Source organism: Malus sylvestris, chromosome 9 (assembly GCF_916048215.2).
Source record: "Malus sylvestris chromosome 9, drMalSylv7.2, whole genome shotgun sequence".
Taxonomy (NCBI): domain Eukaryota; kingdom Viridiplantae; phylum Streptophyta; class Magnoliopsida; order Rosales; family Rosaceae; genus Malus; species Malus sylvestris.
Window position 1 is genome coordinate 34,958,383 of NC_062268.1, and position 24,673 is coordinate 34,983,055.

The 24,673-nt window shown below is 37.8% G+C and overlaps 1 pseudogene; it reads left to right on the forward strand.

The window, feature by feature from the left end:
• Positions 1 to 10,618: 10,618 nt before the first annotated feature.
• Positions 10,619 to 15,643, forward strand: LOC126634010 (uncharacterized; annotated as a pseudogene).
• The last annotated feature ends 9,030 nt before the right edge of the window (positions 15,644 to 24,673 follow it).

Below are 24,673 nucleotides of genomic sequence, written 5' to 3' on the forward strand. Positions count from 1 at the left end.
GTCTTCTTTTCCCTTGCTCTAGATAGTTTATAGATATCCAACTCTCATTCTTTGGTATCTAGTCGTTTATACATATCGTCGTAAGCCGCTAACTTAGCTTCTCTGACAGCTTTCTTCGCCTCTTGCTTCGCTTTTCTATACCTTTCACCATTTTCATCGGTCCTCTCCTTGTATAAGGCTTTACAACATTCCTTCTTAGCCTTCACCTTTGTTTGTACCTCCTTATTCCACCACCAAGATTCCTTTTGGTGTGGGGCAAAGCCCTTGGACTCTCCTAATACCTCTTTTGTTACTTTTCGGATACAACTAGCCATGGAATCCCACATTTGGCTAGCTTCCCCCTCTCTATCCCACACACATTGGGTGATTACCTTCTCTTTGAAAATTGCTTGTTTTTCTTCTTTTAGATTCCACCATCTAGTCCTTGGGCACTTCCAAGTCTTGTTCTTTTGTCTTACTCTTTTGATATGTACATCCATCACCAACAAGCGATGTTGATTAGCCACGCTCTCTCCTGGTATAACTTTGCAATCCTTACAAGTTATACGATCCCCTTTCCTCATTAGAAGAAAATCTATTTGTGTTTTTGACGACCCACTCTTGTAGGTGATCACATGTTCTTCTCTCTTCTTAAAGAAGGTGTTGGCTAAGAAGAGATCATATGCCATTGCAAAATCCAAGATAGCTTCCCCATCCTCGTTTCTCTCCCCAAAACCATGGCCACCATGAAAACCTCCATAGTTGCCTGTCTCCCTGCCCACATGTCCATTTAAATCTCCTCCTATAAATAACTTCTCCGTCTGAGCAATTCCTTGCACCAAGTCTCCAAGATCTTCCCAAAATTTCTCCTTCGAACTCGTATCCAACCCTACTTGAGGTGCGTACGCACTAATCACATTGATAAGTTCTTGTCCTATTACAATCTTGATTGCCATGATTCTATCTCCTACCCTCTTGACATCTACAACATCTTGTACCAAGGTCTTGTCCACGATGATGCCAACACCGTTTCTCGTTCTATTTGTGCCCGAATACCAAAGTTTAAACCCTGAGTTTTCTAGATCCTTTGCCTTACTACCAACCCACTTAGTTTCTTGTAGGCACATAATATTTATCCTTCTCCTCACCATAACTTCCACTACTTCCATAGATTTTCCCGTTAAGGTTCCTATATTCCACGTTCCTAAACGCATTTTGCTCTCTTGAACTCTACCTTTCTGTCCTAGCTTCTTCACCCTCCCCCGTCTAATAGGATCAAAGTACTTCTTTTGTGTGTCCCGGGTAAAGTTGATAGGAGCATATGCTCCCAAACAACTTTGAGTGGAGTCATTCGAAAAGAAGTTTCTATGGCCCCCTTGCTCATTTAACACTGCATCCGGGTGCCGATGGAGATACAGCGACCCTTGCTCACTTATCACTGTGCTCGGGCCACACAGCGCGCCACTTACGGGTGACGCCCTAGCTTTAGCGCGATTTTGTTCTGGATTCATTTTCATAAGGATTCGACGTGATCATGGAGTGCCGGCTGTCGACTACCTGACGCCCTCCCCCTCCTCCTTTATCCGGGCTTGGGACCGGCCATGTAAGACATAGGCGGAGTTTTTCATTATTAATAAAACTTGATTAAAATGATAAAGATTGAAAATCAAAGAATCAGAGTGCAGAGAGCTTTGGAAACAGAGGGCTGATGCTTTTTCTTAAAATAGAGATCTTATATTTTCATTCAGATATTTCTGATATATATGGCTCAATACATAAGCCGACTGAAGTAATTGGGTCGACTGATAAAGAGAATGGGTCGACTGATATAGGCAATAGTCAGCCCTTTTACACATAATCAGTTTAAGTAAAGCATTAACTTTTAACATAAAGGACGATTGGATTTGGAATCTTTTTTATAGTATGGACCATAGAAGGATGCCTGAGTATTAGGAACTTGAAGAAGGAGAAGTCTGTAAGTTGTTTCAACAATTTCAATACCCACTCGGAGATTTTTTTCCATTGAGAGTTTGGGAGAAGGAGATGGCGGAGGAAAACGAGAACAGAGAGCAACATGCAGTTTCAATCACCCAACTCAAATCAAATTTTCTAAGAACGGTCTCAATAACAATCTAAAAGCAATAGGGCAGTGAACAAACAACTCATCCTCACTGTCACTTCCTCTTTCACACATTATGCACTGTTGGAGAGAAAAGACATTTAGTTTTCTCATATGAATCAAATCACAGATCTTGTTCGTGGCGAAGATTTCCCTGGAGAATGATCCTCAGACCTCAACACAGTTCTCCAAGGAATTGGCACTTTAGATGTGTAGTCAGGCTCTTACTTGTTGATGTGCTACAAGAAGAAGACAAAGTTAGTTCTGAAAAGTGTCTTTGTGGGGCCTGAGGTGTAGGCCTTGAGCCTTGCAATCAAAACTAACTAAGTGCTAGGCGTGTCACTGCTATCTCAATATAGCAAATGTAGAACAAGAGTGTTTTTAGTCGATTACTTGCGCTCCAAGTTACTCGGACTTCTTGTTATCAAAGGTACTCGGACTTCTTGTTATCAAAGGATTGTCGTGGATGGGTTAAGTCCACATTAAGTTCTTTTTCTTGCCTTGTAAATGAGGACTTTTAGTTCACAGTCTTGTATGTTCAAATGAAGGGAGTCCAGGCCCCTTTAAGCCGTTTGCTTAGTTCTCGATTGATTTTAATGATAACATATCCATTAAACTAACCAGATCCAGATGCAAATGGAACTCTTAAGATAGGAAAACTAATGGAAATAACTTGAATACATACTGGAGAATGCATTAAGTGATAGATCTACAAATTTAGAAAACAAACAAAGAGCGTCGGGCAAGATTTCACCTTGTCTGTCAAGGTTGAACCTCTTGCAATTACTTCTCTTTGAATTAAAAGGTGTTTATATGTTAAAAAAGGATGGCTGGTAAACAAGTTTACACAAGGGAATCAATACTACGCCACTAAAGGAGATATTAGAGCCTTAAACTAGGCAAAAGATAACTTGTCGCTAAAAATGACTGATTCTGGGTTGATTTCAGCTTTTGGATGCAAATCTGGCTTGAGATCAAAGTTTGTATGTTTATTTGTTTGATTGGTTGATTGTCTTTGTCTCTGGGTCCTCTTCCTCCTTTTATAGGCAATTTAGCTCGACTGCTGTGATTTTGCTCTTGCCTGAAAGCACTTGGAGGGTAGTGAGTCATCAGCTTTTACTTGGAATGCCACTAGAAAATGTTTTTTCACTGGTAGTAGGTTAGTCTTTATGACTTGTCACTTCAATGATAAGCACCTGGCTTGTATCTTGGCTGAGAAGGCTTCACTTTGCCTTTGGGCTTGGTGCTGTGCTTCGAGCAAGTCCCCTTTTAGTTGACATCCCTAGGCTTTCCTTCATTCAAATCAAATGTTCAAATATTAACCCAAACAGTGCCCCATTTAATCATTGTTGAGTTTACAACACAAGACGCTAATATGATTAAATAGCCATTGGTTAACTAAAACCCTTGCACTGTTGAACAACAAAAATATACAACATAAAAAAAATAGAGTCCATACAAATTGAGTCAGACTACAAGGCAAAACAAAGATGTAAACCAGCCCAAAAAGTTAAGAATGGGTTTTACATACAAACTAAATATCCATAAACAAATAAAAAAAATATAAATAAGGAAAATTTCCTACAAAAGGGGGAAGTAATAAATAGGTTCCCCCTTTCCTACAACAAAAAAAAACGTGGGGTCAATTAAGAGAGGTTAAGAGAGAGTGGCAGGAAGTCATGCCCTCCATCTTCCCCCCTCACGTAGCAAGCTCTAGAACTCTCCTATGATGCCTATAAATAGGCATCAGCTGCAACAAAAAAGGAGGACAAGAAAAAAAAAGGGAGACGCTGCAGAAATTGAAGCACACGGAGGACGAAAGAAAATGAGGGAGACTCTGCAGAAATTGAGACAAAATAGGAGAGCAACGAAGGAAAGGTACATAAACGTTGCAGAGATTGTGGGCCACTAAGAGAGATCAAACGAGAAGAGAAACAGAAGAATACAGAGGAAGGGTGGATGCCAAAAAGGAAAGGCAAGGACTCAAAAGGTATAAATCCATTATTTTTTTTTGGGTTAATCTTTCCTTTGTATTTCGTTGTTATTTCTTTGCTTTGTAGAAGAAGAAACACTCTGCTTTTTCATCCTCTCCCAAGTCACGACATCCATCTAGAAAATAAAGCCGTAGGCCTCTGGAAATCTGCCACCTTCCTTTCTCCATCAGTGAAGAAACTTGTAGCTCCATCACAGACGTTAAAAGGAAGCCCAAAAGGACGTTGCAGCCATGCAGTGACCTCTCTACCCATCAAGCTCTTCTATGCCGAGAAGAAAAGGGAGTGGTCCGTGCCGCTGAAGTTAGTTCCATGAATTTCTTCGGGGTGTTTTAAACCACCCCGTGAAGTTCCAATCAAATTTGAGTGATCGATGCTCTTCATCGTCCATTCTCGGTCCTAAGAAAGAAGTCGTCTACGACCCTCCATCTTCACCAGAAAGCAGAATGCGACTTCAAGTTTGGTCATCGATTACCGTACGTGTTTTGAGAGCTCGCATAAATCTGCTACAAGGGACTCTCTAGCTGCCTACCGTTCGACGAAGTTCGTCGCCTTCATAAGCAGAACCAAGCTTCAGGCACGGCTCTTTCACGAGAAATCCGTGGCATGAACGAAGACCACTAACTTTTTTTTCTCACACATTGATGTTGCTCTAAATACAAGGACATGTTGCTGCTTTAAAGTTGAAGACGTGCTGTTGCGTTTTTCTTATAAAAGTTTATCAAAGACTCTGAAGCTTGTATAAGGTCCATGAAGAACGAAAATACATCCATACAAACGGCAGATGGTGAAGAACGAAATAAATCGGGATGCCACGCACCTCGCGGCGAAGGAGGAAGAGTTTGGCATGCCGCCCGTTTTCGTCGAAAGTCAAAGATGGAGGGAGACAAGCAGCAGTGGCAAAGAAGTGGTGTATCATCCTTCCGTTCTCGCGGATAAACAAGCAACGGCAGAGGAATAAAATAATGCTGTTATCTTCCTCTTATGGGTCTTCACTACACTACATATTTGAATAAAAACTCTCAAAAGAATTCAAAAGACTTTAGAAGAGCTTCAGCCAACAAAAATAGAAGGTGCTTAAATGCCTTCTTCAGCCCAGGCGGCATGAATCCCACCAAGGAAAAAGTTACTACAAGAGGGAAATAAATAGATGTTTACTCCCACGTAAAGTTCTACGGGATTTGGAAAAGTTTCAAAAATTCACAGAGAAGAAAAAAAAAGTTTGCTGACAAGCTGACAAGACAAAGGAAAGCAAGGAAGAAAAAAATAGGCACCTCACGTGGAGAAGAATAGAGTTTGTTGGATTTGGAAGCTTCAAAGTTATAAAAAAAAAATGAATGAAGCTTGCTGTCAATCAAACAGGTTCAAAGTCCCGTGTTTAGATAGGGTTGAAAAGTTCAAAGAAGAAGGTAAAAAAGGAGGAGGAAGAAAATGAGACCCTGCAGAAAGTTAAGAGAGAAATTGAGAGATAACGGTGAAATACGGAAAGTAAAGAAGAACTAGGAGCAGGAAAAGCAACAAAGCATTCAAAGATTTCAGCAAAACATGTTGATTGAATTCAGCCCAATTCTAAAAAAAAGAAACACTTGCATGGGTGCCCAAAGAAATTTTGAGGTATGATTGGTATGAAGGAATAGCGCCCACCCATCGTGCCCAGCGATGCTTTGTATCAACGACACAAAGACGATAGCAGTCTTGGATGGACAAGAGCGCCACCGAGAATCTCTGCCCAACTTGCTGCTGCGACGCCGCCGATCACCACCATTTGCAGCAGCAACAAATCTGAACCTATAACGGATGAAGACAAAGGAAGCAACTAGTCCCCTTTGTCCGTGCTCACATATGCAGCAGCCCCTCAACGAACGCTCTCCAAAATCAGATCATCAAAGTTTCTACCAGTGATTGTAGCAGTTCGTCATGGGAGAACAAAAAATGGTCCTTGCCTATTAAAAAGTTCCGAAGATGGTGAACAAGAGAAATGATGAAGCAAGTGATAAACCTACAACGGAAGAACTAAGGGAAGCATCCCTATCATCATCGTCTCAGAGCCTAGAAGAAACTGAAGTTGAGGTCGACATTTAAAAAAAAGAAAGTTGCGCTCACGTATAAAGTGCATAAAAAAAATAATGCAAGTTTTGGCCCAAGTCTCCAGCATAAAAGAAGATTGCTTAAGTCATTGACGGAGAAGAACGGTGCATAAAAGAAACGCACAAGATCTTCTCAGAGCACCAGAGAAATGAAGAGCAATAAAAAATTAATTCTTATCCTCTGCAAAGGCATAAATCTCTGGCTAAGTCTGCATGTGACCAGCAAAAGTCCAAGTCTCTGCACAAAAGCTATGCTGCTGTCGAAAGAATGCAGAGATCAAGAAAGTAATTTTAAATATGAATCATATTTATTTAATAAACTAAAGGATGGGTGGAGACAGAGAGAAGGTGCAAGAGGATTTATGAGATCCAAATCCAGTGAAGAGGCCTGTTTAAGTTGAATTCAAAAGGAAAGAAAGAGCCAACAAGACTCTTATGCCTTTCTGTCTTTATTTTGCCGACTTATGTAGAATTCCATCTTCATGCCAATTCAAAACTCGGCCCCACAAATAAGAAAACAAAACTTACTTGCTGCAGAACAACTCTCCAAATTAAATGGGAAAGATCACGTGGAGATCAATGGAGCTATGGGATTTTATGTGGTCACAAAGGACAAAATTTCTTTATGGCAATCTAAATTGTGCCATCTCGAATTGGATCCCATTCTTCTCAAACTATTAAGGAATCAAACATGGCAAGATATACAATCTCAATTTGGGCCTTATAAAATATAAATTTGGGCCAAGATAAATGGGCAAGAGTCCAATAGCGTGATAGAGGTATATCAAGTCCAAGCAAAAAGAAAAGAGTATGAAGACGATGTCGACATCAAACTCGTGGATACAAATTACTCCAAATGTCGTGGACACAAGCCATCTCAAAGTACAAAACTTAATGGACTCACCACCTCAAATTGAACTCATGTCGTGTATTAAATATCAAATGGCATGAAGCCACTTCAAATAGCATGAAGCCGTATCAAATACCAAAATGGCACGAAGCCAAAGAAAAGTTTCAAAGGGCACGAAGCCGTATCAAGGTCTCAAATGGAACAAAGCCAAAGAAAAGTCTCAAATGGCATGAAGCCATATCAAATTTTCAAATGCTCCTCGCCCGTATGAGCTGAAACTGCATAAGGCACTATGCTCCTCGCCTGCATGAGCTAAGACTGCACAAGGCATCAAAACGCTCCAATGGCTTAAAGTCCTCGCCCGCACGAGCTGAAACTGCACAAGGCATCAAACCCCAAACACTATGAACTACGAGTGACTTGATCCCTCAAGAGGGTACGTAGGCAATCTAGGGTTCGACCTAGGTGCAGTCACAAAATCAAACGAACATCAAAATACTCAAGTTGCATTTTATTCGAATTGGAATCAAAGGGTATTTCTTTCCCAAAAGAAAGGTTGTAATTAATAGGCGCGTAGCCTAGAATGGGTCGAACTCGAATTAATAAAACACTCTTCGGAAAAAAAGAACAAGGGTGAAATTGTGTCGAGTGAATTATTTGTTTACATATTATGTACAATTTTTGCTCAGCATGCACTAACCTACGAATTCCATTGTTAATTAACCACTAACTATATAATCTGTTAATGCAAAAAATCAGTGAGGACTTTGGTACAACAGAAAGTGTTAAGTTTGTGACCTTCGCTAGATTGCTCCAGTCACTAGTATGGATAAGTATGTAAATGGATAGAGATAGGGAAGCAAACACAAGATGTACATGGTTCACCCAGATTGGCTACATCCACGGAGTAGATGAGTTCTCATTAATTGTGAAGGGTTTACACAAGTACATTGGTTCAAGCTCTCCTTTAGTGAGCACAAGTACATAGGTGCTCATCTTGATAAAGACAGTGTGAAGCAAAACCAATTTATGATGCCAACAAGAGCTTCATCAAAAGAGTTTAACCACAATTCTCAAAAGCTTCACACACTCTTGATCAAGACAGTGTGAAGCAAAAACCAATTTATGGTGCCAACAAGAGCTTCATCAATGGAGGGCAACCACAATTCTCAAAAGCTTCACACACTCTTGATCAAAACAGTGTGAAGCAAAACCAATTTATGGTGTCAACAAAAGCCTCATCAAATGAGTTCAACCACAATTCTCAAAAGTTTCACACACTATTGATAAAGACAGTGTGAAGCAAACCAATTTATAGTGCCAACAAAAGCTTCATCAATGAAGGGCAACTACAATTCGTAGAAAGCTTCACACACTCTTGATCAAGACTGTTCGAAGCAAATTCAATTTATATGGTTCATCCAAACCTTCGACTACTACAAGGTGTGGCTTGCATCACAACTTCTTGCTCAACAGCAAGGTATTAAATATCGATGATATCGGAAATATTGGTAGTCCAAAAACACGGAAATTTCGATGGAAATATCGGGATATTATTTATATCAATAAAAATTGAATAAAAACCACGGAAATTGTAAGAAAAACTTGGAAATTTTTATGGAAACTTTGCAGAATGTTTATTTAGTCAATTATCTATTAGTTTATCACAAAAAATTGGAAGGAAATGCATTGCATGATGGATTTAACTGATTTAAGTTGATTATATAGCGAGCTGACAAACATTGTAAGTGTAGAAAATATGTAATAATTAATGAAAGAAGTTTAAACACACCATAATCATTTATATATAATGAATTAGTACAATATTTTACACTTTATACATTGCATGGTAAGATACATGAGTGACTTAATACCACATAGAGTTCCTATGAGGTTCAAAATTTTGACTATCTTCATCATTTCTATGTGTAGAGTAAGTGTATTGTGAAGAGTAATCATCAAATGCTAAATCCCCAAAATAGTTTTGCATGTAATTGTTAACATGTCATCAATATGGATCCGAGATTGGTTGACGTTGTCTATAAGCAAAATCATTTGAAGATTGAGTCTTAGATTCTTTCCATGAGTCGCTCGATTCCATCTCAACAGGAATGGGATATGAAGAGCAGGGAAATGGTTGGTTATGAGTATAACCATAGTTACTACTTCCCACTCCAATAGAGTCCAAAGTTATAGATAACGAGTCATCTTCTTGACTTGACAAAGTCCCCTTGCCTCTTTCTCTACTAGTATAGTCCTTCCTTATGGCACCAATTCTTGGTCCTGCCCGCCTACTGCCATGGTCCTCATCTTATGTTGCATGCGTGAAGTTTGCCTCACCAGTAAAGGGACTCATAAATCCGGGAGGTGGTCCAACATAGTTTCCATATCCACCCTGCATGCGTAAAGCAAGGTGAATATATTGAAGAACAAACCTCACGATCACTGACACGTGGGCTAGATATTTTGAAAGCAAGTTTGGATTTGTTTTTTCTTCTCTCGGATAACACACACACACACACACACTCACACCCCACTTCCACACACACACACACGCACAGACCACTTCCTTCTCCCTCATTCCTCTCCTCATTCATCTCCGGTTCTCCCCCCATCTCCTCTCTACAAGTCTTCTTCCTAGAGTAGACAGATACACACACACCCCACTTCCCCGTGTTTCCCCCTTCCCCAATCCCTCGAACCTTCTCCCTCATTCATGTCTTTGTTTCTTCTCCCCCGGAGCATAGACCACCACACCCACACCCACAGAGCACCACAGTGGCGCACACTCTGGCGAGCACCGTCACCACCTGTGGACCGTTCCTCCTCCCTTTCTCACCTTCCGGCAACCACCATCAGGCAAGGGGATCCATCAAACGGTTTGATTCAAACCCAAGCAGGTTTTGGGATCCAGAGAAAATGGATTTTTCATTTCCGACGACGGAGGCGCAGATCTTGGGTCTAAGCCTAGATTGCAGAGAAAGATCTGGGCAGCTGCAACAACGCAGCCTCGGCTGCCTTTCCGACGATGGAGCGACGATGATTGTTTCGATAATATCGCGATATTTTGACGACAATTAGGGGGATACGTGGGAAAATATCGGTCTATTTGAAAAACGATAATATCAGCGATATTTCGTCAATATTATCGATATTTTAGTCATTGGTCCTATCCTTTCAATAGCTTCTTTCGTCGTCTTGCTATCTAGAAGTATAAACACAGTCGCTTTATTATCCCTATGTTTTTTTAGGACGGCCAGTGGAACAACTTGAAAGATTAACAGCACCACAGCCTTGCAAATCTCGACTTGGAGAGGGACATTATGTAATTCTACTGCATGGAAGACAACCCGACGGCCATGGTGGTGCACAAAAGCTTGAGAATTTCATCATTTATACTCCCAATTTCTCCTCTATTGGAGTCCGAGCATTCTATAAGCAATCTTGAGAGCAAGGCTGCTCCGAACAAGAGAGTCTCCTCCGCTTCGGATTTCAAGAATTCGACTATGATCCAGTTAACAATTTCAGGCCAGTTTTCTTGGAAGCCATTTTTAAAATCAAGTCTTGAACCATTCCCTTAAAAGTATCGTCAATGCAGCAGCAGCCTGCATCTGTAGATATACATTTTGCGAAAGAATTAACTGCTGAAAGAATTAACAATGCAGCAACAGCATGATACGCTTAAAAGATGTGTACATGAAGGCGGGGATACTCTGCAGTCACCATAGCTTGCACTAATACAAAGAAAAAAGAAGAGTATCAAAGAAATACTTTCCGAGTAAGATAGAGATGATACAAAAGCATATATGGCTGTCTTGTTATCTAATTAGCTTCAGTTCGTGTTGAATATAAATAATTGTTTTTGGTAGGTAGGGAGGACTTTCTCTACATGCTTAGGGGTAAATTGTTTGCCTTTTCTGGGAGTAGCTATTCCGAGGTTGGTTGAGAGGGTGAACATTGAATCTGTCGACATTAAAGGGGCACGGTTAGTATACTAGGAGTTTTGTTACTTGGCCCTAGTTAACTTAAGCTGAAAAATTATATGTAAAACTGTTTAAGCAGAACGAGTAGCCTACTATGGAAGAACACTGTATAATCATGAAAAGAGGTCAAGTAAAAAGTGCACAACTAAAGAAATTAATATACAAAAATTTGAATAAAATATATTGAGGAATTAAATGAATTCTTCTAACCCTATATTCCAAATACATCTAACTGGATTGTGAATTTGGAAATTTCTTAACTTTGAGCACTGGGAAGCTTACCTGGGCAAGTCAAGACTCGGCAGAATATGGATTTGCAGTTTCAAACTTTCTATGTCTCACAATCACAAACCTCGTGTTGTATGAATGATAATTCATGTCGATGAGATAAGAGAATTTCCAACGATGCAATTACAAACATATATAAAGCCCAATCCCGGCCCATTCAATTTTTTAGTTTGACTAAAATATAACTTGACAGACCACACATGAAAAGTTAGAGGTAAATATAACTTTTAATTTTAAATATGCTTCATAAAATTAGAATTTATATATGACTTTGATTTTGCATTTGACTCTAGAAGTCATATATAACTCTACATTTGCTTTAAAAAGTTAAATTGAACTGTTATTTGATGTGCATTAGGAATGATATAACATTTATATCCATAATTGATTTCAAAATTGACCTTATAACTTTAATTTTTAACTATTAGGTTAGAAAATTCTATGTAATGTACTTGCAAATTTTGAGAATCAATGTGTTGAACGAAATTAATTCATAACCATAAAACCAATAATGCATGATTGGAGAAATCACATATATTCAGAAAATAAGTAGGCGGCCCTCACTATCATCTAATTCACACACCGTTCCAAAAGTCATGTCTTTTCAATAATGATACTGCTATACTATTTGGTTTTATCAAGAAACCCTAATCATACGCACCTTTCATATCTGCTAACATATATTTGTTCATTCAATTTATGAAATTAAAACCTAATCAATATGATAAATTGGTGCTTTCCAAAAAAATAATGATAAATTGGTGTCAGTATTCAAATTCAATAATATAGGACTCAGTTGGTAGCTCCCTATAATTACCAACAAGGTTACAAATTAATAACTAGCTGTTAGGGAATGATTTTTTTCATTTTTTAATTCAAACGATATTATCTATACCAAGAGGGTCAGTGTGGACTAAGCCTCACACAATGGGCTGACAATAATATGGTTTAAATTCATCTTTGGTGGAATCGAACCTAAGACCTCTCACTTATAAATGAAGATAAATACCACTAAATCGTAATACTAAGTAGCCTTCACGTGGTTGGGTTGAACATTTTAAGAAAAATAGGAGAGAGAAAGAGTCGAAACACGCAAAGCAAGACAGCTATACTTACTTAAGGTCGTGAGGAATTCACAGAGCCGTTAGATTGTGTGAATGGCAAAAATTTGTTTCAAATTTGGTGGAAACGAGAATAAAATTGTCTCTCTCAACTTGAAGGTCATGATAGGATCTTAGGCCCACCCAGCACACATGGTCTACATACTAAACCCATTATACATCTAATACTCATTAGGCATGGCCCACTTTACATTTATTTTGGTTAATTAAATTTTTATATTTTTCTTTTTCTTATAAAATAAACGATTTGGATTTGGATTCTTTCTTTAATCACTCACACAAGTGTTACAAATGACAAACAATTTCCCCAAACCCAAAGGGAAAAGGCATGAAACTAAGAACTGGTGGCCCAATGGTAAATGGTAGATTGCGAGGCTTTCTTCAAACTAAAAAGTGAAGATCTCGGGTTCAAAACCCGTTGTTGGTGTGGAAGCTAGACTTGTGACCAAGGAGTGACTGAAATGCCTCTGTGAGTCTTCCCAACCCCCAAAAGGGATGGATAACTGTGGCTTGCCACTAGTTGTCCCCCTTTTAAATAAAATAAAATAAAGGGAAAATGCACGAAGAAATTTTGTGAGTTTTCTAGTCCTAGTATACCAAAACAAGGATAATTAAGGGCCTATTTGGTGTTCTACTTAAATCTATCTTTTTAAACTCAAAAACACTTTTTAAGTTTTACAACTGAAATATTTGGTTAATCTATTTTAAAAAAAAAACTGAATTCAAAACTAACTTGAAAATTAGCCTATTTTTGAAAAACACAAAAAGTGAATTTTAGAGTTTTTAAACTCTAAACCCACTACTTTTCTCTCTCATTTCACTCTCGATTTTTCTATATCTCTATCCTATCTTACTCTCTCTTGACCTCCAAATCTCTCTCGTATTTCTCTCTCCTCTCTGCTCTTTCTCTTCCCCTTCTCTCTTTGTTTTTTTTTTTGTCTTTTTTCAATTATTAAAATTTAAAAATAATTTTGAATTTCATACTAAACAAGTTTTTGAATCTTAAATGTTCTTGAGAAATGGTTTGAGAAATTATGAAAAACTTTTAATACGATACCAAATAGGCCATATAACCTACTGTCATTAATCTTAGCCGTTGTTTTTGTTTGAAAATGATTTCTCATGTTTTATTTGGTCAATGAGATATGGAGAGTACAACACTGAAGGGTGAGCAAACTCATCAGGAGGCTTTGAAAAAAAATTTATTTGAAGAATAGATTGATCTACTTCCCTTTACAGCTTCTCCCATTGCATTACGATTACATTATTGGTGAGAAAATGGCTTATTGACGATGACAACTTTCTCTTGTGTTCAGTTAATTACTTAGTTGCAGAATTCATTCATTCATTCTAGGGTAGGGTAAGGTAGGGTTTTTCTGTCAAAACTGGTGGCGGCCGCATCTTCATCGACAATGGCTTTGTTTCCAACTCCTATAGTAATCTTAATGATTTAGTTTTAGATTCAGATTCAGGAAGTACAAGGATGAGCAATTTATTATTATTGTCGTTGTTGTCGTTGTTGTTGTTGTTGTTGTTGTTGTTGTTGTTGTTGTTGTTGTTCTTATTATTGTTATTGTTATTATTGTTATTATTATTGTGTTGTTGTTGTTGTTGTTGTCGTTATTGTTATTATTATTGTGTTCATCTTCTTCTTCTTCTTCTTCTTACTCTTTTTTATTGTTATTATTATGATGATGATGATGATGTTGGTGTGAGGATTCGTTGTTTAATATTTGTGTAGATAATCACAAAAGGATTTGGTAAAGTGCAAGATGGTTTTCAAGTCTTGGCAATGGCATCAAATAACCTCCTATGTGTGGCTGCGGATATTTTGGTTGCAATTTCCAACTGTGGGTCTTTTCTATTGTACGATCCACTCTCGCGATAATATGTATCAGTTAATCTCTTTGTTCTACTTATATGATTATCCCTTATTTGGGGTGGATTGGGGATGTGACTTCTCTTACAAACTCAACGACTCTTCTAATGGGTTACTTCTGTTGTTCAACTCAACAATTTACTAGTGTTATGTGAGCAACCCCATCACCAAACAACATGATTTCATCCTGCTTCCTCTAGTCGAGTCCGAGGAGGTCGATTTCTGTGTTACCTTGGCTGATGACTCTATCAAGTCAGATCACTGCAAAGTTGTACGAATAGATTATTCCCATTCCCAACAACAACCAACCTCCATAACCACAACCACCCCAATGGACATATTCTCATCATATTCTAGATAGTGGGTTTGACATGGGTTGCAACTTGACCCCACTTTTGTTGAGGGCCTCAAAAGGTTCAAACTTTGCAGGAAGTTTTTCTCTTGCGTGAGGTGTTATACAACTTAGCTACTTTAAGGAAAATTTTATGCATTGATCTCGATATTGTTGAAGCTTGTGCTTTTCAACTTCTTCATTGTTTCGTCCTTAAGGAGGAGAACCATGAGGATGGTGATAAAACAATAGTGAGATATCTATTAAGGTGTCAATGGACCTTGTCTATTATGTAAAATGTGATGCTTAAAAAATTAATTTTTGGTCTTATAGTCATAAATGGACTCTCAAGTATAGTGTGTCTGGCATGGCGTTAAGAAGAAAGGTGTTCTTCACTTTGAGTGAAAGTATAATCACAACCATGATTCCCTCGTACTGTTTGAAATCAGTCCAAATCTCATGCCCTGCTCTTTAGAACTAGAAAGTTGATTGTTAGCTATGACTTCGAATGTAACGACCCGTCCCCAAATATTATGGTTCGAGGCAAATGTGTTGACTTTTGTTGACCGTCTTATCATGTCACATAAGATCCATTTCCTTGGCGTATTCTTGTAGTACTCATCATCACGAACGCGTGGGCGTAAATGGAATGTACTTTGGAGTTATAACGAATGAGTTATTAATAAACGAAGTTGAGGGCAAAATGGTCATTTGACCATAAATCTTAAAGGCTCCAGATTTTGTTAGAGCATCAATCTGGTGCCACGTGTATGGCTGTGATGGAAAGAAGATGAGAGAAAGGAAGGAGAAGCTGCCCAATCGGGGAAGAAAAAGGGAAAATGAACCAATGGGAAATGAGAGAAATAAAGGAAATGAGGGAAGGGAGGAACCAGCCATCCCCGACTTGGTGGGAACCATGGAATCTGATGCTTTTTCCGGCCAAATTTCGAAGAATTACGACGCAAAACCACCTAAGAAACACTTCATGGCGGTGATCCATCAATCCCGAAGCTAACTCCGTCAACCACCACCACTAATAGACTTCCCTCAACCCTAAGAACAAGGCCCAAGCATTGGATGAGGCGTTGGAGTTTGTTTAGGCATCGAATCGAGAGCACTCATTTCTAGGGTTTCCGGCAGATCTAGGCTTTTTTAGGCACTTTCCGACCGAATTGGACTTCTGCCCAGGTATGAAAGTTGTTCCTCTCATTGAGATCTACATTCTTGTAAAACTTAGGAACTTTTGGAGTTGTTAAATTTTCCAACGAGTTTGGGCTGCCGGCGACAACGCATGGGGGGAACCCGAGATCCCTCCTTAGGTTTTTCGACTTGCCGAATTCAAATCCGCAGTCCGTTTTCCCAAATTCTTACGTTTTAGTAAAGTTTTACTTAATGGTCCCTAATTGTGGTTAGGTGCATCGATGGAAAGTGATTTCATCCTCGTTAGCTCGAGCGCTTCCCAGGCAACAAAATATATGTGAGTGTACCCCTTCTAAACTTGCATTTTTTTATAAAATGTTAGGCTTGCATGCATTGCATATTTCATGGATGGAGCATGATTTATAATATGTTTTATGGATTTTCATACTTATGATTTATTTAAATTGCTTTTCCGGAATATTTATGATTTATCGAATTTATGTTTTACGAAAGGTTATGAAATATTGGGTTTACGTATACGAAAATCTATGGATTATGAATATGATTTATATTGCGGATTTCCGAATATGAGTTAGGACTCTTTGGATTTGCATATATAGAATTCTATGGATTTATGAATGTGAATTATTTTGGATTTATGAATGAGGCTTTGAGCTTGTTAACTCCGGATTTGATATGAGTTTAAGATATGTTTTCGGTACTTATCTAGTGGGTTATCATACAACACATCCACACAACATGGGTATGTAGATGTCTATGGCCATAGGACACAGTTAAGGATATCTATGTATATGTTTCTCCTCCAGCGTAACCTAGAGTCGTACAACTTCACCTTCGGGTGATGGGGTCTACCATGTTTCTTCAATAGCATAACCTAGTGTCATATATCTTCACATTCGGGTGATGGACATGAACTGCCTTTGGGCAAATGAGGAGTTGATGATATTGATGATATACCCCAAGCTTCACTAATCCAGGGCTAGTGTTGGTGTGTGATGTTATATATCCTCTTCTCCAGCGTAACTCGGAGTTGTACAGCTTTAACTTCTGGTAATGGACCATGGTTTCTTCATTAGCGTAGCCCAATGTTGTATAGCTTCACCTTCGGGTGATGGACAGGTACTGCCTTCGGGTGAATGAGAAGTTTATGATATTGATGATATACCCCCAGCTTCACTAGCTCAGGGCTAGTGTCGATGTGTGATGTTATATATCATCTTCTCCAACGTAACCTGGAGTCGTTCAACTTCACATTCGGGTGATTGACCATGGTCATAACCCAGTGTCGTACAACTTCACCTTTGGGTGATAGACAGGTACTGCCTTTGAGCCACTATGATACCCCTAGAGAGTACAATATGGTTGAGATTTACGGATTTGACTTCGGGCGGCAATAACACCATTATTGAGCATTGTTTTATGCGTACTTGTTTTACGAATAATTGCATGGCACACTATAGTTTTCAAAAAACTTACTATATGTAGTATTATATATGTTTTCAAAACAGGGGGTTAGTATGTTCAGAAAGAAATCGGTTTTCATATTATTAGTATTATTATAAACATTGGTTCACTCACCTTTTTTGTTTTTGCGCCCCCTCAGGAAAGATTCGAGGCATACAATCCTGGTTTCAGGGCACTTCCTCTTAGGCATCTTCAAGCCTCTTCGGTGTAGGTCACATTCCTCGATTCGTACCTTTCTATAATAATTCTTTTACTTTATTTTTTATTAGCTGTATGCTTTGAACACGTTTCTGCATTAACATCTTTCTTCTTAATAACCTATTTTAATTTGCATACATGTTTAAAGTGGCTTCGTCACCCTCGGTTGTCGGCCAGCACGTGCCTACCCCGATATTTGGGGATATCGAGGTTGGGGCGTGTCATCGAAAGTAGAAGAAAGTTTAAAATAACGTAGCATCGATAATATTAAATATTCCGAATAATCATAGTAATGGTCCTTGATGAGTTTTCGATTATGTAAGATGAGTGATATTGTCAAAAGCAAGTACTAACGAGTAAGTCTAATCTTTCTTGGTTTCAACCATCTTTTGTGCAAGATCACTAATTGCTTTCAAATTTTCAAACTCAATATTAGACATCATGTCCCAAATGTATTCTCAAGTTGTTCTTCGAGTAACTCAAGATCGTTCTCCGAAAAAATCACTTGGATAAAAATGGGCAAGGCTCAACAATATTTCTTTATCAAAAGCAAAGAAAGAATTACTTAGACTGAAACTTGCCACACAAAGAAGTAACTCAATATTCTTTTCAATAAATCGATCAATTAACTCAGGGAGTTGCTTATCAATGACATTGATGAATAAATCAACATGATAATGATGCAAGTTTGTGATGGGCTGAGCTTTTTGGTTTTATCTGCACAAGACTTATCTGACATAAATCATGTGTCATTATATAAGTAAAAGGAAGTTTTATTGTTCAAGTTTCTCACATAAATCTATTTGACCGCATAAATTAACATGTGTCTTCTTTTTTTTTCCTATGTTAACTTTGTTTGATAACCCTATTTTGCATAACTTTGACTGAAGAGCTATTTGAGAGGAAGGGTAACATGACATGAGATGAGGTGTTAAGAGTTTCTGAGACATAACAAGAAGTTTGATGTACATCCACTAAAAAGGTAGACTTCATGAAGATCTAAATTCATCAAATGTACTTGTAAAAGACAACGAATGAAGATATAATATTTTGAGATTGGTGAGTGTTTTTAAGTTTGTTTATTAGTAAATGTAAAAACTGGTGTGAACTTTTAAGAAATAATTTAACGCACCTGTTTATGCAACACGAAAGCTAATGGATGATTGTTTTCAAGGTAGGGAGATGGAAGAAGAGTTGAAAGGTCAGACATATGATGTGCCATAAGATAAAAGTAGGCTTCAAAACCAACATATTTAGCCTTGATATGATGCTCTTGAAGCTGATTATGCAACCAGAAACGTTTAAAAAAAAAAGGTAGCATTCTTTACGGCTTCAAGAAGGAATGAAACCTTTTTGAAAAAGTGAATGACCATCAATTTAAAAGGCTTGCAATGAAGCTTTTGGACAAAGATCTTGCTAAGAGGCCTTCATCGGCAAAGATTTTGGATGATATCACTGCGTAGAATGTATATGGATATAGTAGGATGGTGGTGATCGAGTTACTAACTATCACAGTCCGATGCCGATGAAGACATTCATGAACATAGTTGTTGCATTGTTGTATAATGCCAATCCACATACTCACTTACCCTTCATTCACTCCACATACTCACTCAATCTATTTAAGCATATTGTGAATGACAAATGAGTTTGTGGAGTTGCATATGGAAACACACAACAATTATGTCCATGTTTGTCCTCATCGACATCGGATTGTGAGAGTTGGAAGGTTTTGATCTCTACTATCAGACTATATCCATATACGTTCTAAAAGTAATATCATCCAATACCTCTATAGTTGAAAGCTTCTTTATAGGGTCTTGTCCAAAAGCTTTAGCACAAGGCTCTTAATCGATGATCAATCACTTTCTTAGGAAGTTTTCCTTTCTTCTTAAAGCCATAGAAAATGCTACAATTTTTAGAAATCGTCCTTGGTTGTTCATGCAGCTCTAAGAGCATCATACCAAGGCTGAACATGTCCTTTTTTAAGTCCACTTTATCTGCTGGCACATTATGTCTGACCTTTCAACTATTCTTCCATCTCATCATCCTCGAAACAATCACCCACCAACTTTTGTGCTGCATAAAAAAGTGCATAAAATTATTTCTCAAATGTTCTCACCAACTTTTACTTTTACTAATAAACAAACCAAAAACACTCATCAATTCCTAAATCTCCCATCTTCCATTTGTTGTCATCTACAAGTACATATGATGGATTCAGATACCTATGCGTTATACCTTCATGGAGGGTGTACAACCTTTTGTTATGTCTCAGAAAACACTCAATGCCTCATCCCATGTCATGTTACCCTTCCTCTCCAATATCTTTTCACTCGGCAAAACATGGTTAATAAAACAAAGTTAAGATTGAAAAAAAAAAAAAAAAAAAACATAACACATATCTTTAAGTAGTCTAAAGGTACATTTCACAACATTCTTGTACAATGTACAAGCAAGGACATTGTTGCTTCTCTTTGTCTTTGTTCTTATTTCCAGGTCCTTCGAGTGAAACTTACTTCCATCACCATCCATCTCCAAGACTTCTTCCGATTCAAGTTTTCTCAAGAGAAAAAGTCGAATCACTCCAAGAAGTGTAATATTGCACCACGTTTTGGTGTTTTAATCCCGATACAATGTCAATTTTGTTGTACATGTACATGGAATACCTTTTTAGTCAATAAAAAAAATACAATATCCTATAAAATACAAATAAATTTCAGTGTAAATTCTAAATTCTTGATTTCTTATCATTGGATGATCTGAAAATCCAAAGAATGAACTCTCCACCGTAATTATCTTGAACAACCCACCTCATCGAGAAGCATCCCAAGTTTTGCTTTACTAGACCTTGGTAAATATGGGTCAACCTTTTCAATCATAGAGTCATATAATGAGTGAGTAATATGTCATAACAAAATTTACGACACAATCAACTTCAAACATGTATCATTTTCATAGAACAATGAATCAACTTGGCTTGGCTGGTATCATAGACCTTGCCGTGTCGTGTCGATAAAAATCTCCTCCAATCTATTTACAAAGAAGTTAGAGAGAAGGCTATTGAATGCCCTTGCCAGCCCAATATCTGACCTTGGCTACCTCACATTCATTAGGAACTTAACTTTGTGCTTCTTATAGGTGTATATCACATATGCTTACTCAGATCAAACTTCACTGACTGTATCTATTGCAATTTGCCTACCTGCCTTGAGGTGCTATTGAGTTTTCATGGTATTTATGAAATTCATGTCATATTCCTTCAATATAAATACACAAACACTCTAGATCCAAGAGCAAAACAAACAAACAAACAAACAGAGTCATAATCAAGGGGACTAGATCCAAATTATTGTAAGTTATATATAATCAATAAAATCAAAGTCCACAAATTATCATATCAATCGTCTATGCATAACTCGTTGCAGCAAGCGTTGTCGAGGTTGATATGGACTCAAAAGTTAGCACTGGTTGTGATCATTGAGTCTAGAAAATGAAGCTAAGAACATGTTGTGACTTGGATAATTCCATCTTCTCCATCCCATCACATAATTGCATTTCACTAGGATAAAAAAAAAAAGGGTCTTCTATCTTTATATAAAAAGTATGAGTCCACATGCCCAATGAAGGAGTCTTTTTCTGTATCACGCTTGCATGTTATTTCCTCACTCAAAGACTTTGCTCCCTTGGAAACTTCTTGTGCTGGTGGAAATGGAGAGCCCACACTCTTCTAAGCATGATCCAGACCACAGAAAATCATCAAGCAAGCACGGAACATGAAGCAAGGAAAGTGATAACCAGGTAGAGCTATGTTCAACCGTGTCTCAATAACCAAGGATTGGAAATTTAGAATAAAGAAATGCATGTTAAATGTATCTATAATGGCATTAAGTTATTTTGGACTTTTGATTACATTGCATGTATATATTATGATGTTTTGGTTACACGCAAAGTTTACCACAAAGTAGATAAAGTAATTGCATAACTTTGATATTTTGGTAACACTTTGCAAGTCAATGCAAAGTATTACCAAATATTTTTTCAGTTTAAAAAAAATGAAAACAAAAATGAAAAATTGAAAACAAAATGGTTATCAAATGACTACCAAGAAAAACCTGAACAATAAAAAAATGGCACAAAAGAAATACGCTAAGAAGCCTAAGGTATGGATGACATGAGGTACTCCTAGTCCTAGCATAATGGCAGGTGTTTTACCAAATGCAATGGGTGCCTCAAAACAAAAGAGTTTAATAATACATATGAGAACCTTAAGTAAGATTAATCATTAATCCACCAATCGAAACAGGGATTGTCACATCCCGGCCCGGGGCGGACCACTTCCCCAGGCCCGCTTCACCACCGTAGCATGATATTGTCTGCCTTGGGCCCTGACCACACTCTCACAATTTTATTTCTGGGAACTTACGAGCAACTTTCTAGTGGGTCACCCATCCTGGGAGTGCTCTGGCCCCCTTCTCACTTAACTTCGGAATTCCTACGGAACCCAAAGCCAGTGACCTCCCAAAAGACCTTGTGCTAGGTAGAGATGGGAATATACATATAAGGCTTACAGGATTCACTCCCCCTAGGCGATGTGGGATGTTACAATCCACCCCCCTTAAGGGCCCGACATTCTCATCGGCACACTTCCGGCCAGGGATTGGCTCTGATACCATTTTATCACATCCCGCCCGAGGCGGACCACTTCCAGGGCCCGCTCCATCACCGTAGCACGATATTGTCCGCTTTGGGCCCTGACCACGCCTTCACGGTTTTGTTTCTGGGAACTCATGAGAAACTTCCTAGTGGGTCACCCATCCTGGGAGTGCTCTGGCCCCCTTCTCGCTTAATTTCGAAGTTCATACGGAACCCGAAGCCAGTGAGTTCCCAAAAGGCCTCGTGCTAGGTAGATATATGAATATACATATAAGGCTGACATGATTCACTCCCCCTGGGCGATGTGGGATGTTACAGGGATAGTCACGAGCTCTTTCCACTAATTAATCCCTGCATGCTGTATTTGAAGTTAGAAGTTATAACTCGATATATTCACTTGTAAATTTAGTGAGGAGATGTGCATGTGCGTGTGTGTGTGCATACACATACATTTTAGGAGAAATTAGGTTCTCATCCTTCATTTTGCTACTCTATTGATTAAAATCTTATTCCTTTTCAATTTTTTATCAAGGTCCTTGTGTATTAATAACATCATTAATTATTTCAATAATAAAATATTTTTAATTTCTAAATATATTCACTTAATGTTAAAAATGTTACAATTAGTATATTTATATTTATGACTAAATATTTTATCATATATTTTTAGTTTTAGTTTGTATCCATTTTTAATTTGTAATTCTTTTTTAACTTGTACCAATTTTCTTTTCAGTTTTAATTTGTACCCATATATTAATTTCTTTTTGTGCCCATATTTTTTTAAAGTTTATTTGTATTAGTAACCATATATTTTTTTTGTGTTTGTACTTTTTATTTTGCTAAATGTACCCATGCTAATTATATGTACCCATTCATGTAAAACTTTTTAATCTTAAAATGTACTCATTGTTAAATATACCAATTTGTTATATGTAAAATGTACCCTTTTTTTATATAAAATCTATTCAATTTTTTTCTAATCCATTTTTAAACTTATATGGGTACATTCTTTTTTCTTTGATTTTAAAATGTATCCATGTCAAGTTTAATCGAAGAAATTTACTAATGTTATTAAGCCTGATATCCTTTTTTTTTTGTGATTTTGAAGAATGTACCCATGTTTTGATACAATAAATGTTTTGGTTGATTTTGATGAATGTACCCATGTTTATATATATATACACACACACACACACACAATGGTATATTTATTTTTTAATATTTTTAATCCCACAAATTATGGTTTTTTTATTTAAAATATCATTTATATAAACAACTAAAATTTCTAATTTTTAATATAAAAAAAATATAGTAATGTACATAAAAATAAATTATCACATTAATTTCAGGGACCTCGATCAAAAATTAAAAACCAACAAGGTTTCAATCAAAGAATATTCATAACTAAGGACCACATCCAAAGTCTCCCTATATTTTATATAATATGCAAAGAGAGTGCTGACACTTCTAATTAGGTCGGTCAAATGAGTCGCGTTTGTTTGTTCGTGTCATATATGTTATCTTAACGGATCATATCGTGTCAAACCTGTTATCATAACGAATTCTTAATAGGTGACTTGATAACGATCTGATTCGTTGATGGATCGTGTTGTTTCGTCTCGGGTTAACGCGTCATATAAAAAATTGCCATGACTAGTGTCTAGAACTAACAAATGATATCTAATCGGGTTTTTAATGCGGGACCCGATAACGAACCGACTTGTTTCAAATTCTTAACTGGTGTCCCAATAACGACCCAGCTCGTATGATTCAACTCATAACAGATGGACCCAATGTGACAACTCGTCCTTAGTTCTATGATTTTATAAATTTTAAAAGTGTGAATCTATGAAAATGCCCTAGAGGTGAAGGTTTTGACTTTCATTGACCAACATGTAGTGAGATGTACGAAATATTCTTTTAGCATATTCCTAAAGTACTCGACAATACGGACTCGTAGGCGCAAGCAGAAGCGAATTTGGAGCTACGGTTAAAGTTTCACGGAGCTACGAACCCAAAAGTACTTTGAAGAAATCACTATCTTAATTATATTATATTATTTTATACTACTAAATTATTATGCCACATGTGTGTGGCTGAGAGGGGAATAGAATAGAATCGGGGATGAGGAGAAACAGTAGAAAATGATTGGGTAGAGCTGCCCAATCAAAGGAAGATAGAAGAGTTCTGGGAGAGAAATAAGGGAGGTGGGACGAGTTAGGGGATGAGAGAGGAAGAAGGAGAACGAATCAAGGAAGAAAGAAAAGAGGGAAATGAGGGAGATGAGATGCATGGGATCGGATCCCCGACCCGTTTTGGTTCGACCCAACCGGCGGCGTGCCAAGCTTCCCAACGCCATTCATGGATTTTCATGGCAAATCGAGCCAAATCACCACCTGGAAACAACTTCCTAGCCTACCTTCTACCAATTCCATCCTAAAATTCATGCAATTTGACCTTGGATTCGCAAGAAATGTACCAATCGGTGCGATGGCGTCTCGGTGGTGATCCACCATTTTCGAAGCTCACTCCATCGATTATCACCACCAAAACACATCCCTCCACC